General features: G+C 36.4%; 1 pseudogene; it reads right to left on the bottom strand.

The window, feature by feature from the left end:
* Positions 1-15,823, bottom strand: part of LOC108246182 — a 45,484-nt pseudogene that overhangs the window by 10,554 nt on the left and 19,107 nt on the right.

Here is a 15,823-nt window from a genome sequence, read left to right as displayed (position 1 = left end):
CTGTCCCCATTTTTTTCCCCATATTCTCCCACAGACAATGTTTTTCTGCTTTAAGTTGGGCTCACTAACTTTCTCTTGCCCCCCCCTCCAGGTTTGGTGCAGATAATGCTTTCAGAGTCTAATAAAATGCCTTGCCCATAACCCCTTCTGTGCGTCAAAATGAGCACATTCCCCAGTCTGCTTAGAGAACAAAAAGTTAAGCCCCTGACGGTAATCGTGGACATACTGCAAATTCCTGGACGCAAACTGAGGATTTTCCAGGATTAGAAAAAACATTAGTGATGCAAAATCTCTGTGCTTTAGTTTCTGAAGAATATTTAGATAGGATTTGGAATGCAGCTTGTTTCCTGTAAATTCTCCATCTCCAGTAGGCTGATTTGTCTACTGTACAATGTACAGGGGCTGCTGCTGCTGCTGGAGTCACAAAATGGTCGACTCCCGTTCTTGTGCTGCACAAAATGGCCTCCTTGCGACCAGCTGCTACAGTGCAGAGATGCTGTGCATGAGAGTGAGTCATTCCTCAAACACAGCTCTCTGATGAAACTATATGAAAGATCTATTCATATCTAAAAGTGGTTTAAAGGCTATCTTCTGCTCACTAAACTGGAAAAGGGATAAAAAAGGAGACATAGCTGTATTTTTTTTTTTAATTTAATAAAAAAAAACACCTTTTAAGGAGGCTTAATACGAGTTCAACTCACCTGAATGTGCATTTTGATGACTGCCTTCCCGATTAGTGTTGCACCAAAAAACGTCCAAAAAGGAACTAAAATATGTCCACATGTTATTCATGCCAGGTCAAACTGAGGATTTGGAATCTGGAGAAAAACAATGTTTGCAGTTAGGGCTTAGTATTTTGTAAAGTTTCCGCAAGAAATGATAAAAAAAACTATGAAAGAACAAAAAATCTCACAGAACAAGTTTATTTATTTATTTATTTTTTATTTTTTACTTTACTAATGATGCTTTACATTTGTATCAAACTGAAAACCCAACAAATCTGAATGTGTCCTGGGAAGTTCAGTGAAAATGTTTGAAAGCTGCAGGATTTGACTTACAGAAACACACGCTAAAATCCCAAAGAATCCAACCCTCTGGATCAGTTTCTGTACGGCTACTTTTGCTCTAGACACAAAGTTCTGAAAAACAAACCCACAAAAAAAACAAATAACAGTCTAATATGTGTTATATTATTTAAAGTTAATGACATTTATTGCTTAAATACAAATAAATTAGATCACAGAAATTGTAAATGTTACGTGATACATTTAAATTCTGCTTTTTTTATTCTTTTAAACTTTAAATTTCAGAACAATTATTTCTGATAATTGCTGAAAAATCTCTCTTACAGATGTAGTATACTATTTTTTTTATAATAGCTGCTTATTTATCACAGCTTAAAACTTTTTTTTACATGGTTTCTTATTTCTTTGACACATTGTCTCTGAACAAATAACTTTAGTTAATTTTGATCTTGTTTAGTATATTAATATGGACTAAAATAAAATTGGCGCCTGAAGCATTTTTTGAAGAAGAATTATGGTAAACATTATTTTATTTTTGTTTTTTTTTTGTAATTTATGTGACAAAAATGAAAATTGGAGATGTGTTGAACAGTATCTTCATTTGTCTGTAATGTTGCTTTAAATTGTTTGAACAAAAGCTGATTTTAGTGAAACAGCTTCGCTTAGAATGTAAAAATATTTCATGAAAAAAAAACATTTATTGATTTTAACTGACTTAAGCTTTACTGTTTCTGTACTGACAATTAAACTCGTTTTTTATGATCTAAAACCATTTAATAATCCAAAAGAAATAAAAAACAAGTGAATGGCTTTGTTTTGAATTCACCCTGATCAGGTGAAATTGAACAGCAGCTGCAACGAGAGATTCTTCTATTTCTTGTAAATAGGTTTAGAACAAAAGTTTTAAACAATTACCAAGCTTGATAAAATAAACTGACAAACTAAATAAATATTTTTAAAAAACACACTGGTCCAGACTGTTTAGAACTTTACCATTAAAACATTTAACATAAATGTGCTTCCGAGAGACTTTCATGAGCAAAATCTCCAGAGTCCTTGTTTCTGTGTTCTACTAGATTTAAATACTTTATTTTAAATAACAAAAAATCTGTAAAAATATATACCTAACCAATAGATTTTCAACTTTGTTTGCATGTGTGGAATTTTTAGTTTATGCCTATTTTTAAAAACAGCTGTAAAAAGAACAGGTGATGGAAAACTAACCTCTAACAGCAGAAAATTCACCATCAGTGAATGTAGCAGGAAAAATGTTTAAAATACACAATTAATTCTTATGTTAACTTCTCAGAGTACATGCACCGACAGTAAATGCTTGATTGAAATGTAGTTTTTTATATTATTATTATTTTAGCACTAAATTTATCTGCATCTTGCCACTATAAATATCTTGAAGTCCGCAGCAAACTGCTCTGATTCACCTGTCAAAAACTGTTAAAAGATTTATAAAGATGGATTCTTCATATTCCTTTTGTTCTGTCAGAGTGCTGGACTAATTTTTGCATGTCTACATCTTTATTTTGATGCCTTAATTTTACTGTTATACATACAGGAATTGTGATAACAAGACTACAGAATTTGGTCACTCCGGTGACTCAGGTTTCTGCTGGTGTTTCACTATCGCTCCTGACAGATGAACAAAAACCTCTTTTGACTGGAATGACACAGATTCCTCAATGTTCTGGGAAGAGAAGCTTCAATCTGTCTGGAAGTTATTGGAACTATTTATCGGAAAATTATGTGAGTACAAAGTTAATCTTTGATGCAGGGAACCCTGTATAATTAGATGATCCAGTTAAGGTAAGGTAAATCATAAATGTACTGTTTTGATAGTCTTAGAATTATTGTTGCTATATTTTTTATAATAATGATTTAAGTATGGGTATAAAATACTTACCTTAAAAATATATGAATTAATATTAATATTAAATTTAAAATTTTTTTAAAACAAAAGTCTCATTTACAGGCCTTTATATGAAGATAAATGTATCTAATGGTAGTAAAAAGTAGAATTTTAAATTTAAAAAAGTACTTTTCTTTTAAGTAATTAATTTTTTAACACTGTTTTATTTGAGGTTTTCCTGAAAGATATTGAACTTTAATGATAAAAAACAGAACTGTTATGATTTATTGCAGGGTTAGTAGAGTTACTGGGCTAATTTAGCCTCTTTTTATTAAAAAAACTAAGATGTTTTACTGTTGTAAAGTTATTTTTATGGCAATTTTGATGTAGGATTAGAACTGATGTTTGTTTTACACTTATATTTTCATTAGACAAACTGTCGAATGCAAAAAATGTTTGCAGAATAGATATCAAAGTTTCCCTAAACTGATTCTAACCTTATTTATAAAAATAAAAAACAAAAAAAGACAGGATTTTTTAGTTTGAATCTGTATTTGCTGCAGTACCAAACATTGCACATATTTGTGGATCAGAATCATTACATTCATTATGCATTTAAATTAATGATGTCAATAAAATTGGTTTTAAAGGCACGATAATGAAGTTGGTAAATTATATTATTAATTTTATATTTGTTTTAAAGCTAACAGTGCCCTTTAGACTAAAAATGTAAACATTTAGTGGTAACTTGTAAACTGGATGAAATAAAACAATTTTTCGTGGTAAATGAAAACAAAGAAAGGCCTGTTCTCTGATTTTTTTTTCTCTGTTGTTTAATATGGTGCAGGAGGCCAATCATACCTAATATGGTCAACAAAATCATTACAGTGTGGAGGACATTCTTTACGGGGTGCAACCCAGCGGACAGGAAATTTGAGAGACATGGGAGGTCGCCTAATAAGGTGGTGGTGGGGGGAGCAAAGGGACACGGAATCTGATTGGTTGACAATTTGAATTTCTGCTTCCACTGATGTCCAATCATAAAAGTTTCTCCTTGGACAACCCTGGAGTTTTCAAACCAAGCCTGTCCCTGTGTGTGTGTGTGTGTGTGTGTGTGGGGGGGTGTTCTTCAGTTGCTCTGATGGCGGGAGACAGGCAGGGAAGGAATGTGCATGATTGCTTTACAGCTGAACCACTGAGGACAGAACAGAATCCTGCAGAACCAATCAATGCCATCCAGCTGGGCTCTGAACCCCATCTATTTTCTGACATCATGTCAGTCTCGTTGTTAGGCGCTGTAGCTGAGCTTTTGGCTGAAGTAGTGAGAAATATCACTGCGGTGAGAACAAAGGGTCTCAAAAGAGATAGGGGAGTGGTTAAAACAGTGTTAGTATGTGTGTGTCGTCTTGTGACTGTAATTTATGACAGTTGAACCGTGTACTTGGATTCTTTCTCCTCCCTGCATTTCTGGACCATGGAGGCATCCATCTGTGAAGACTGGGATTCAGACATCCAGACTCTGCTGATGGCAGCTAAAGGAAAAATCAACGTATTTGTCTGGCAGCTTGCCAAAAACTTGTCCTCCTCAATATTGTCCCATTTCTTCCCCCTAGTCATCAAGGGCACATGAAACTGGGCTAAGTCCCCCCAGAAATATATGTTATATATAGAACATCATGTTTAATGAATATAACTGTTATTGTCTCATAATAAATTAACCCTTAATAGTCTAAAAAGATTATCTGTGTCTGCTAAGTAAAGCATTCGTGCTGAGCACAGTGAAAACAATGAACCACAAAGTAATGCACTACCTAACTGTAACATAAATTAAAAGCTAGGAAAATTTTGGTCATAAGACAAAGACTGAGTCACATGGCCAGGATGATGTATTCAAACTTGATCAAATGGAAGACTGAAGTGATACTTTATATATCTGTTGTTACTGCCAGGTGAAAATTGGAAAATGAAAAGAGGAGGGAAAAAAAAAACAAAAGAAAAAAAACATTGTGTTAATTGATATAACATCTCTTTAACATAGTTTTTTTATTGAAATATTTTCAGGACTTTAGTAGAACCTATATTTATATGATGTATTTTGAGGGCCTGCTCTTGTGCTGCCATGATTAGTGCCTCTGTGCTGTCGAGTTCAGCCCTTTCCAGCCACTTGTAAGATTCGTTGACATCAGATATTTCCTCAATCTGCATGGTACATGCCGTGCAGGGGCTTGCCTTTCCATGATGGTTCCTCTTGTTTCTTCTCTTCCACATTGGGTTTCTGCTGTCTGAGACATTCACTTAGCAGATCATAATTGGGGGCTTCATTTCTAATGTACTCATGATCTTGATTGTTTCATCCTGTATAGTCCTGTACAGTACAGAGGATTCCTCTGGACTTAAGGTGAAACCTTCTGTGCACTGTGAGCAGCTTTTGTGCCTTGATTTCAGTGACTTCAGTCTCCTCCTTTGGTCAGGCTAATATACTGTACCATCCATACAAATTTTCACTCATTATTTTTCTTTACATGTTGCAGGGGAGCTAGTGCCTGTCTCCAGCAGTCACTGTGCAGTGAGAGACATGGGACACCCCGGACAGATCTCCAGTCCATCACAGGGTCACAGAAACAAATGAGACATCAATCATTCACACTCTCACTGACACCTAGGGACAATTTAGAGTTACTAACCAATCCAACATATATGTTTATGGTCTGTGGGAGGAAACCAGAGCATGTGAAGAAGCATGCCTGGAGGTGAACCTGAGAACTTCTCGCTGTAGGACAACAACACAAGCCACTGTCCACACACACACACAAATATATATATATATATGTGTGTGTGTAGAGCATAAGGAACCTTTTGTGTTTTCCTTATTAAGACACCAAAGAGAACACAATATGATGTGATATGTATTTTATTTAGGATTTTCTTACAAGTTGCTGCTCCATTATTGTAGTGAAAAAGTTGTTGTTCTTTTTTAATTTATTTATTTATTTTGTTGAGTTAAAAAGTGATCAAACACTGACAAAAAGCAGGCAGGAACAACAATCTTGGGTCTATTTGGAAAACTGAAGTGTCAGACAAGGAAAAATCTATGCACAGCCTATATACAAGTCAACACCCACGCAGATTTTTTTAACACTCTCCCCCTCTCTCTTTCTCTCTCTGTTTTCTCTTTGTTTTTCTCAATGAAAATCTTTCACACAGATGACACACATCTCCGGAGCAGTCGGGAGCACCCGAACACGAAGACATCTAAAGTTCATCTCATTAACTCCTGACAAGCCTGCGCCTGCTCTGCCTGCCACAGGAAGTAGATTTATTAAGAACTTGTGACGCAACTGAAGCTACAGCCCTTTTTGTATGACCAAAGGAAAATGGAAACATACAGATTCAAATCTGTCTAAGGGCGCGCTCGCACAGACACACACACAATCTTACACACACACGTATACACAAATGCACCCCTGAGTCCACGTTGACAAATTCTTTAACAAGCTGTGGTTAAAGGGAAGCTGGTTTTACTCTGAGTCACCCCCCTCCTTTCAAACAGTTTACTGGAAATAAAGAGGGAGGAGGAGGGAGGGGGCACTTTCAGAGAAGTCACATGACGGGGCTGGGCAAACCACAGCACAGAGAGTCTTTGAGTGCAGTAGGCCAGGGGGGAAAGCAGGCATACGCCCAGCGCAGATGGCCCTGATTTGAGTTACAGGAGATACGATCCTGGGAGTTGGCAATCAAGAATTCACAGCCTGTTAACCCTTTCCGTTCCAGATTATAAATAAATAAAGAGAGGGAGGCGGGAAGCCATGAAATAATCAAGTTGCAAGCTATCACGCACACAGTCCAAGTAAGGTTCTCTGAGACAGGATGTGCCAGTACAGAGGATTCCTCTCAAGACTGCTTTCAAACTAAGCAAAAGATTCAAAACAACAACAAAAAGAAAAGTTGATGTTCATGACATCAGCGTTGAGCCGTTAGAGAAGCCATGACTTCATTACTGTTGAAAATCTCTGTTGAATGAAAAAGAAAAAAAGAAAACTCAGAGGGCTCTGGTGCAATGCATCACATGCACTTGTGGCAGGAAGTTGGCTTGAAGAAATACCACTACGTTTAAGTCAAACTGCTGCCACCGACAAAGCTTTGAGGCTTAAATGACAGCGACAGAGTCAGCATCCTAATGACGGCTGTGTTGCCATGGAATGAAAAGGGGTTTGGGGTGTGTGTGCCGGGGGGAGAGAGGGGTAGTGTGGATGTGGAGCCATGTTAGATTAAAGAAGAGTCATATCTTTGACGAAAACCTTTAACCGCTTCCTGTCTGGTGAACAGCAATCCAACAATAACAAATTTTCTTCATTCCAATCCCAGAGGAGTCTATTTTTACTTTCTTCTACAACTGCTGCAGTTGAACTTTAAATAAAAAAGACAACATAAATTCAGGGCAGATGAATACTTCAATCCAACGTAAAAAAAAAAGAATGAAAGTTTGACAAGTAAAACTACGAAAGGCGTTGCAGCATCTCGTTGTGAGATAAAACAAAACCCCAAGGACATCCGGGTAACAGTAAAAGCCCCAAAAAGTGAAAAAAAAGTGCCGTTATGTCATAGGTCCTGAGAGGTGCAAAAAAACCTGCGTCCAGAAGCTGTTCAAACACAAAAGGACTCATCGCATACATTCCCACGAAGCTGCAAGGGAGGGAGAATAAGAGAGATAGACAGAGAGAGCAATGCAGAGTGGAGGATGGCGGGTTTGTGAGAAAGAAACAGAGGGACAGAAAAAGAAACTATGTCAAAAAGAGAGCAAGACTATGGTCGCAGCAGCTGCGTCACTTCCAATCTGCCTCTCCATGGATGCAAAGCAAATAGGTGATGTTCCTCCGACGTCACATGATCACGGGGTCTCCGTTGCTCAGATTAGACATAATCTCATCCAACAATGCTCGCTTGTCTCGATCTTCCACTGTATCCACCACCTAACTGGCACTGTTTTGAAAGGGAAGTGCCCCTATATCTGAGAATGATGTCAGAGCTCCACACTCACACATGTGGTCTGAACTCTGGGGCTGATGTTGATGCCAACCTGCAGCTGTCTGCAGGAGTAACAACACTGGCTTTTGAAGCAGGTGCAGCATCCCTGCCCCTAGTTAATCAGCTGAATGGTTTCTTCACTCAAATTTATCATGTGACTGTTTCATTGGATAAAAAACTCTGGGTCTTTAGAAAGCCACATGGGGAAACAAAGGAAATACCTAACATACAATTTTAGCCTTTATTTGTTGTTGTTTTTGTTGGCTGTGCCCTTCTTCAGGGGTCACCACAGCAAGCAAACTGGCTCAAAAGACTTGGCAATTATTTTACGCCAGATGCACTTCCTGTTACAACCTGGACTTGAATCTGCAACCCCAGGATTTCAGGACTGTGACATTGACCACCGAGATACCACAGCCCCAATTTCACCCTTCTTCTATGGAGCTCAATTTACACTGACAGAGTGAGGGGTTTGCATTTCATCCCTCTGGGAACCTTATTGAAAAGTGACAGAGAAGCACATGGCACAAACTTTCTAACAAGTGAAAACAAACCATTTGAGACATTCTGGCAACAAATCAGCTATAACGTGGATGGTCTTTCAAGGGTCTTGATGAGTAGTAAGAACATGGTGGATTTTGTGGGTGATTATCAGCTTTTTGGCAAATCAAACTCTTGAGTGGAATGTGAAGGAACATGGTGGCATCATATTCAGGACTCATGTACAACAGTGTGTCTTGGTCATTTAAAAAGATGTGGAAGGACTGGCCATGCTAGCCTCATGCTTAAGTTACAACCAGGACTGTGGCAAGATAATGGAAACAACCTTTTGAAGATGTGATACCCATAGCTGCATCTTGGCATGGCCTGAGCGAGTCGTCCCAGAGAAAAAGTACAGGGCACGGTAAATGTCCAGGAGAGTGTTTCACAGTTGTGGAAAGCAGCAGGGTCATGATTGCCTTGTCATGGAGGTTTTCCAAATTTGCCTTGATCCAGCTACATTGTAATAGGTCATGGATAATATGAGGATAGTGGTGGGGTCATCATTCGGTGTGAAGAGGGCCTAAATAATAACTTTCATGACTATGTGTAGAGTGTGAAAACTTACACTTTAATTTTCACATAATTGGGACTATAATAAATACAAAAATCAATGATTTAGATAGACAGATTTTAGTAAAATCCAAAATAATTAGATCGATATAACTGCAGCTGTTTTTAGTTTTAGTTTAGCATTGTAATTTTTTTTTCAAACACTAAAACTACTCAAAAATATGAAAGTATTTTACACTTTGCATAAAAATAATCTTGTAGCTTTTAACATACATAATAAAAAACTAGCCTTTAGAAAAATATAAACTTTTGTTAGGCAACAACACAAAAAGTATAAATATAAATATTTCTGATCTGTTAAGTTTTCACATCTAAATGATAATTTACTGGTAATCTTTTGTTCATGCTAAAAAGGAAAATGTGTCCTGTAAACAGTAAGAATTGTTGCTTCAAATCACTTAGTAATGCCTTGTTCTTTGACAGACTCTATTGTTGCTTGACAATTTAGTTCTGTCTACAAAAGCAGGAGTGACTCAGTCTGTTGTTCACAAGTTCCAAACCATTTATGGATGAAGTTTTACTACATTGGCCTGTCTGACTATTTGACCCACTATGAAAAGGAGCAAAAAGCATTCCTAAGAGTGAGCAGACTACCAACAGGACTGATGAAAGTTTTTGAAACCATACACATTTTCCCCTTCATTCCTCTTCCTCCATTCATAATCAGAAGAGAGTGGAAAAATAATTATTTACAATTAGCTGGTGGGTATTGTTGAAATATGCAGAGATATGTTTTATATGTTGAACATTTTTTTTTTTTTTTTTTTTTTACACAAGATTTCTAAATGAAAGCAGAAGAGCATTTTTCTCAAGCACATCACTGTTCTCTTAGTCACCATGTTGTGAAAGGACTTGATACTGGTTGTACTATTGAGAAAATGAGGTGGGGCTTTTTTATTTACATGAATACGTCAAATGAAGGTCACCAGAATTAATGTGGCATTTGTGTGAAAAAAATTTAATCAGGCACTATAAATTTCTCTAGACTTCTGTTTTATTTGACTAATAATGACATGTTTTAATGTCAGTCTCAGTAAAACACTTTAAACAATATAGACTAAGTAGATTGGAAAACAGTTTGGAAAAAACCTGACCTTATTGAGAGAGGTGGCATATATCTCACTTTAAATAGACTAATTCTCATTTCTTAAAAGATTGTCAAATTTGTTACGCCTACTAAAGCATGACAACTGATAGTTGAGACCAGTGAGCAGAGTTTTACTCTTATACAGTAGGTTTCTCTGCAGCTTTTCCACTGAAACTGACTATGAAGTCCACAGCCTATATTAAATATATTAATAATAATGATAAAACGATCTACTGTTTTTATTATTACTTAGTAGGATTAATTACTTATAATAGGATTTATTAATGATTTGATAACTGATCATCACATTACTTTTTTTGTCTTACAGAAAACTGATAGCAACTGGAAAATCATGTTAATAAAGATTAGTCAAATCCTTGTAACTATGTTTCTAAAGGTTTTCACATTCCTAAAATAGGCTAAAAAGCTGCTATCATACAGTCAGTTTACTGATTATTTCTAGACAAATTATAAGTTATAATTCTTTTGAGTACGTGACATTTACTTTTTCTCTTCCAAAAGGGAAACTAGTAAAACCACTCATTTAGGTAAATCACCCACCTGACTCTTAGTCTGAGTTTCTGTATCCCTTTTCAAGCTTTTTATCTGACTTATTATTGAATACCAATAAACATTCTCATTCTCATTATTGTGGATTTTAATATTCATGTGTATGATGCAACTAATAGCCTAATTAAAGCTGTTAATGCTGTATTAGACTTATTTGGCTTTACCCCAAAAAAGGACAGGGCTACTAACTTTCTACATTGTATTCTAGACCTTGTTCTTAAATGTGGTATAGAGAGTGGCAGCCTTTTCTTACAGCCCTCTCTTCCTTGACCCTTTTATTGACTTTTGAGTTTACATAACTGGACTACAGAGAATTTTAAAAAATTGAAAACAATAGGTGTTTATCAAAGAATACTGTAGTTATGCGGGAAGAATCTTTTCTGGTATTCTTTGTTCAGGTGTCTTGTACCAATGAAGGCAGCTAACAAAATTTTATTTTCCCCCAATTGGTTGTCTAGTTAACAGTATTAAAACTTTAATGTGTATGTCACTTGACAATGTTGCCTCTCTGAAAAAGAAGGTAAGGTCAGAAGAGGTTAGCTTCTTTGTTTAATTTCATTCAACTAATTAAATTTATACATACATAGCATTTAAGCAAGTGTAACTCCATGTACCTAACACATCAAGTTGGCACAAAAAAATACAAAAACACCTAATAACAAAAACTATAAACTTACTACAGTTTTATACCACACACATTTAATTTGTACTTTAAAAAATGCTCATGATTAAGGAGTCCAAGCAAATTATTTACCCATATCTAAACTCTAAAAACTGCTTATTTTTATCAATTTTTAATTCATTTGTTTATTTTTTGAAAAAATAGTTCTCTGACAACTGGGTGATTATTTGCACAGAAAAAATCATAAGGAGTCAGGGTTTAGAGCTCATCGTAGCATAGAAAAGAAACTGGTGAAAGTTACTAAAGATTATTTTCTGGCCTCAGACAGTGGACTTCTGTCTATACTTCTCCTAATTGGATCTCAGTGCTACATTTTATTACAGATAATCGCAGTATTCCACTACAGAGGCTTGAACATGATATTGGATATTGGATTGATGGACTCCTGAGTTAGTCAAGGAGTTCCCCAGTGTTCAGTGCTTGGAACAATTCTTTTTACTTTCTATATGCTTCCAATAAGTCATTTTATAAGAAAGTATAGAATAAATGTCCATAGTTATGCTGATGATACTTAGCTTTATTTATTAATGGTGCCTGGTGAATTCAGCAAGTTAAATAAATTTCAAACATATATTAAAGAGACATAAAAAGACAAGGACATAAAAGTATGGATTTATTAAAATTTTCAGCTTCTAAATTTCTACAAGACAGAACTTGTTGTCTATGGACCTGATCTCCTTTGGAACAAAATGTGTAGCCATTGACTTACTTTTTATGGGATTCCCCAGGGTTCCAGTAATACTGTGAGAAACTTTGCAGTTATTTTTGACCAGGATGTTCTAGAACTGCCTTTTTCCATCTGCACTAAAATTAGGACTATTGTGTTTCAAAGTGATGCAAAAAAACACGTTGACTGGAAAATGTTTATCTTTTCATTATCAGGACATTGAAAAAGTTATCTAAATAGTCTTCTAGACTATACAAAATGTTAAATGGATAGAGGTCCTGCTGCCATTTTGTTGATCCCTCTTAACTTGAAATATATTTTAAAATTATCATCACAATTAAAAGCTCCTTTAGAGATAGTTCAGATTTTTATTTGAAGTGGGAGTTAGTGTAAAGGTTATGAACAAAACATATTACCTGCTGTAGCTAGCTCTCTGAATGGCCTGGGTTTGACAGACGAAGACAAGTTCAAACTGAGCTAACGACTAGTCAGAGTGGCGGCAAGATCAAAGCAAATTACTGCCTGTCTAAAACAGGTCTAATCTCCAAATTTTCAGAGTAGTTCACATGAATTTTATGTCATAAACCTTTACACTGTGTGACTTTTAGATGATCATTTACATAAAAAATTGTGTTTATTTAAGGGGGAAATTGTGTAGATTTGCAGCTTGTTGTTAGAAATTCTTTCATGTAAAACAGAAATTGCAAAGTAGAATGTGTTAAACATGTGACAGAGAAATTAAATAATAAAATAATTTTTTTTTTACAAAGATGTAAATATATATGTGTGTGTGTTGTGTGTATAGGACAAGGGTTTTAGTATTTTAGACAAAATGTTAATATTTTTCATACCTTTCCTGATTTCTAGACCTATTGTGTTTTTAATGGATTAAATTGAACAAAAAAAAACTAGTTGAAAGGAATGTATGTCTTCATATGTGTGGAGGTATTGTTTGGTGTATATAGGATGCCAAAATGAGGAGACACTGACTAATTTGGAAAATATAAAAGAAAAGCAAATTACCTCCCCTCTCCCCCCAAAAAAAGAAATTAGAGCTAAAACTTGAATAATGAGAAAGAGTGAGAGTAAATTTTTCAGATGAGTATTGAGTGGAGTAAGGAAAGGCAGAGGAGGAAATAGAAATGAAAAAAGGGGTTTAAGAGAAAGCAAATTTGTCACCTGTGCAGACCGAGTCTGGTCCAGTATTTCTTCAAATTTCTGGTAATCTTCATAATTTGGCTCAGTACCAGACAGCCTTGCCGCCCGTGCCATAAAATATGGAGGAAGCTCCCCTAAGGCTGTACCAGCACCCTGTTCAACCAAGCACAAAGACACACACCCACACACAATTCAAATTAAAATTAAATTCAAGATGGCAGAGACAAAACTGTCAGTGAAATAAGTTGAAGTTCAGAAAATCCTTATCTTCAAGACAAAAAAATTATAAGCAGCAACCAGTAAGACAAATAATATAAGGCAGCATTCGATACCAACAAACATTTGTATTAATCTCAGTACAAAATACAAAAATTGCAAAATCAACATTAAAAATTCCAGTAAACTATTTTTAAGTCAAGTGACAACTTTTCAAATCCGTTTGTCCAGTAAAAGCTGTGATATGCCATCCGCTCAGTATTTGTGTTTGTGATTCTATAAAGTTCCACTTATTTTGAATAAATGTAATGTATTCTGAATAATGCTGCTTTCATTCATTTATATGAAAGCTTTGAGTAAATGAGCCATATTGTAAAGTTAAATTGTATTAAATTTAACTTGAATTGAAGGCACACACAACTCCACAAAATAGTAACTGAAGTAAAGTCTCTCATCCATTACTGAACATTTTCTTCTTCTTTTTCATTTGGCTGTTCCCTTTTCAGGGGTCTCCACAGCGAGTCATCCTCCTCCATCTAACTCTGTCTTCTGCTTCCTCTGTCCTCACTCCAACTATGTCCATGTCCTCTCTGAATGCATCCATATATCTCCTCTTTGTCTTTTTCCTGGCAGCTGCATCTCTGACATCCTTCTACCAATATGTCCACTGTCCCTCCTCTGCACATGTCCAAACCATCAGTCTGGCCTCTAACTTTATCTCCCAGTCCTTCAACCTGTGCTGTACCTCTGATGACCTCATTCCTAATCCTATCCATCCTCTTCACTCCCAAGGAGAACCTCAACATCTTCAGCTCTGCCACTTCCAGTTCTGTCTCCTGTCTTTTTGTCAGTCCCACTGTCTCCAACCCATACAACACACCTGGTCTCACCACTGTCTGTAAACCTTTCCTTTGACCTTTGCTGCCACCCTTTTGTCACAAACTTCTCCTGTAACTTTTCTCCATCCACTCCACTTCACCTCTTTACCACACTCCCTGTTTTCCTGGACAGTTGACCCTAAGTACTTGAAGTCCTGCACCTTTGTCACCTCTGCTTCTTGTAGCCTCACTGTTTCACCTGCCTCCCTCTCATTCACACACATGGACTCTGTCTTTCTATGGCTGACTTTCATTCCTCGTCTATTCCATTTCTCTTCCTATCCACGTCATGGTAAAAGAGATTAATACCTGTCCCAAAGCTCTGGTGGTGGTCGTTGTTAACCAGGGCCTCGACCAATCAGGTAATGGTGTTGCTTGGATGAACTCACATGTTAGTTTTGGCAAAGGTGCTTTACCCTTCCTGACACAACTCATTTACCCAGGCTTGGGACCAGTATGAGAGATACACTGGCTTGTGCTCCCTAGTGGCTGGTTTATCATTTAACACCAGCTGCAGAAAAAAATAACAAAAGAAAAACAAAAAGGGAGGAGGGGTCAGAGTGTGCAGCTCTTTGTATTTAGAGCATTTTATTGAGATATTCATAATATGTATCAACTTGTGAAAAAAAGACCACAATATGTCACCTCCAAGCTGACTATAAGTTTGTTAATTATTGCAATAAATATAATGATGAGCAAATTTTGGATACAACAAATATATCAAAACCCAAAGAAGCCTTCACAGCATGACTCCTTAGATTGTGCAACTGAAACACTTAAATAGAAATAGAAACAGAACAGATTTAAAGGAGTGAAAATCTCACAGATTGTCTAACAGTTGGGAACATATTATACCTATGCCCAGGAGAAAGTCACCACTAAATAGTCCAGCTGTCAAAGGAAGCTATAACCATAAAGTACTGGACCCTTTTTGAGTAAAAAAGCTTAAGAAGAATAAAATGGAAGTGATTTGAGGGAAATAAAATCTTAACTTACTAGTTTGTTCATCAAGTTCATCTGCCAAAACATAAGAGCATGGTTGGAATGGGGGAGTTAGGGGATGAAAGATTCAGACAATGAAAACAGCCTCCAAGAAATGCTGTGTTTTTGAAGTTGCTCATTACTTTAATGTTTCCAGGTACAAGGGGGAGAGTGTGGGCACAAGGGAGATGAGAAGATGTAGTTATGGCGAGTTAGAATAAGAGATCACAAATGTCTGATGACAATCATCAACTAAACACTCCTCAATGCAGAAAGTAGTGACAATAATGAATATGAACTTGTTGTCAAATCTCTTTCAGAAGCCTGTAACTCACTAATCACAGGAACATTACTTGTAGGTTTCTTGATGGCTGAGCTTGAAGATGATTAGCGTGTAATTAGCAACCATGGCAGCCACAACAAGCCCAAACAATCTTTGTAAAGAGGCGGTTCTATCCTCAAATCTGGCAAACATCATCTTTAATCTGGACTCCGTGTTCTCTTGTAAACATTGTACTCTTTGATGAAATCTTCCCTTTTCCCCCCTCACAATGGAGATG

This window comes from Kryptolebias marmoratus, linkage group LG13 (assembly GCF_001649575.2).
Source record: "Kryptolebias marmoratus isolate JLee-2015 linkage group LG13, ASM164957v2, whole genome shotgun sequence".
Taxonomy (NCBI): domain Eukaryota; kingdom Metazoa; phylum Chordata; class Actinopteri; order Cyprinodontiformes; family Rivulidae; genus Kryptolebias; species Kryptolebias marmoratus.
This window is presented reverse-complemented; position numbering and strand designations above follow the sequence as displayed.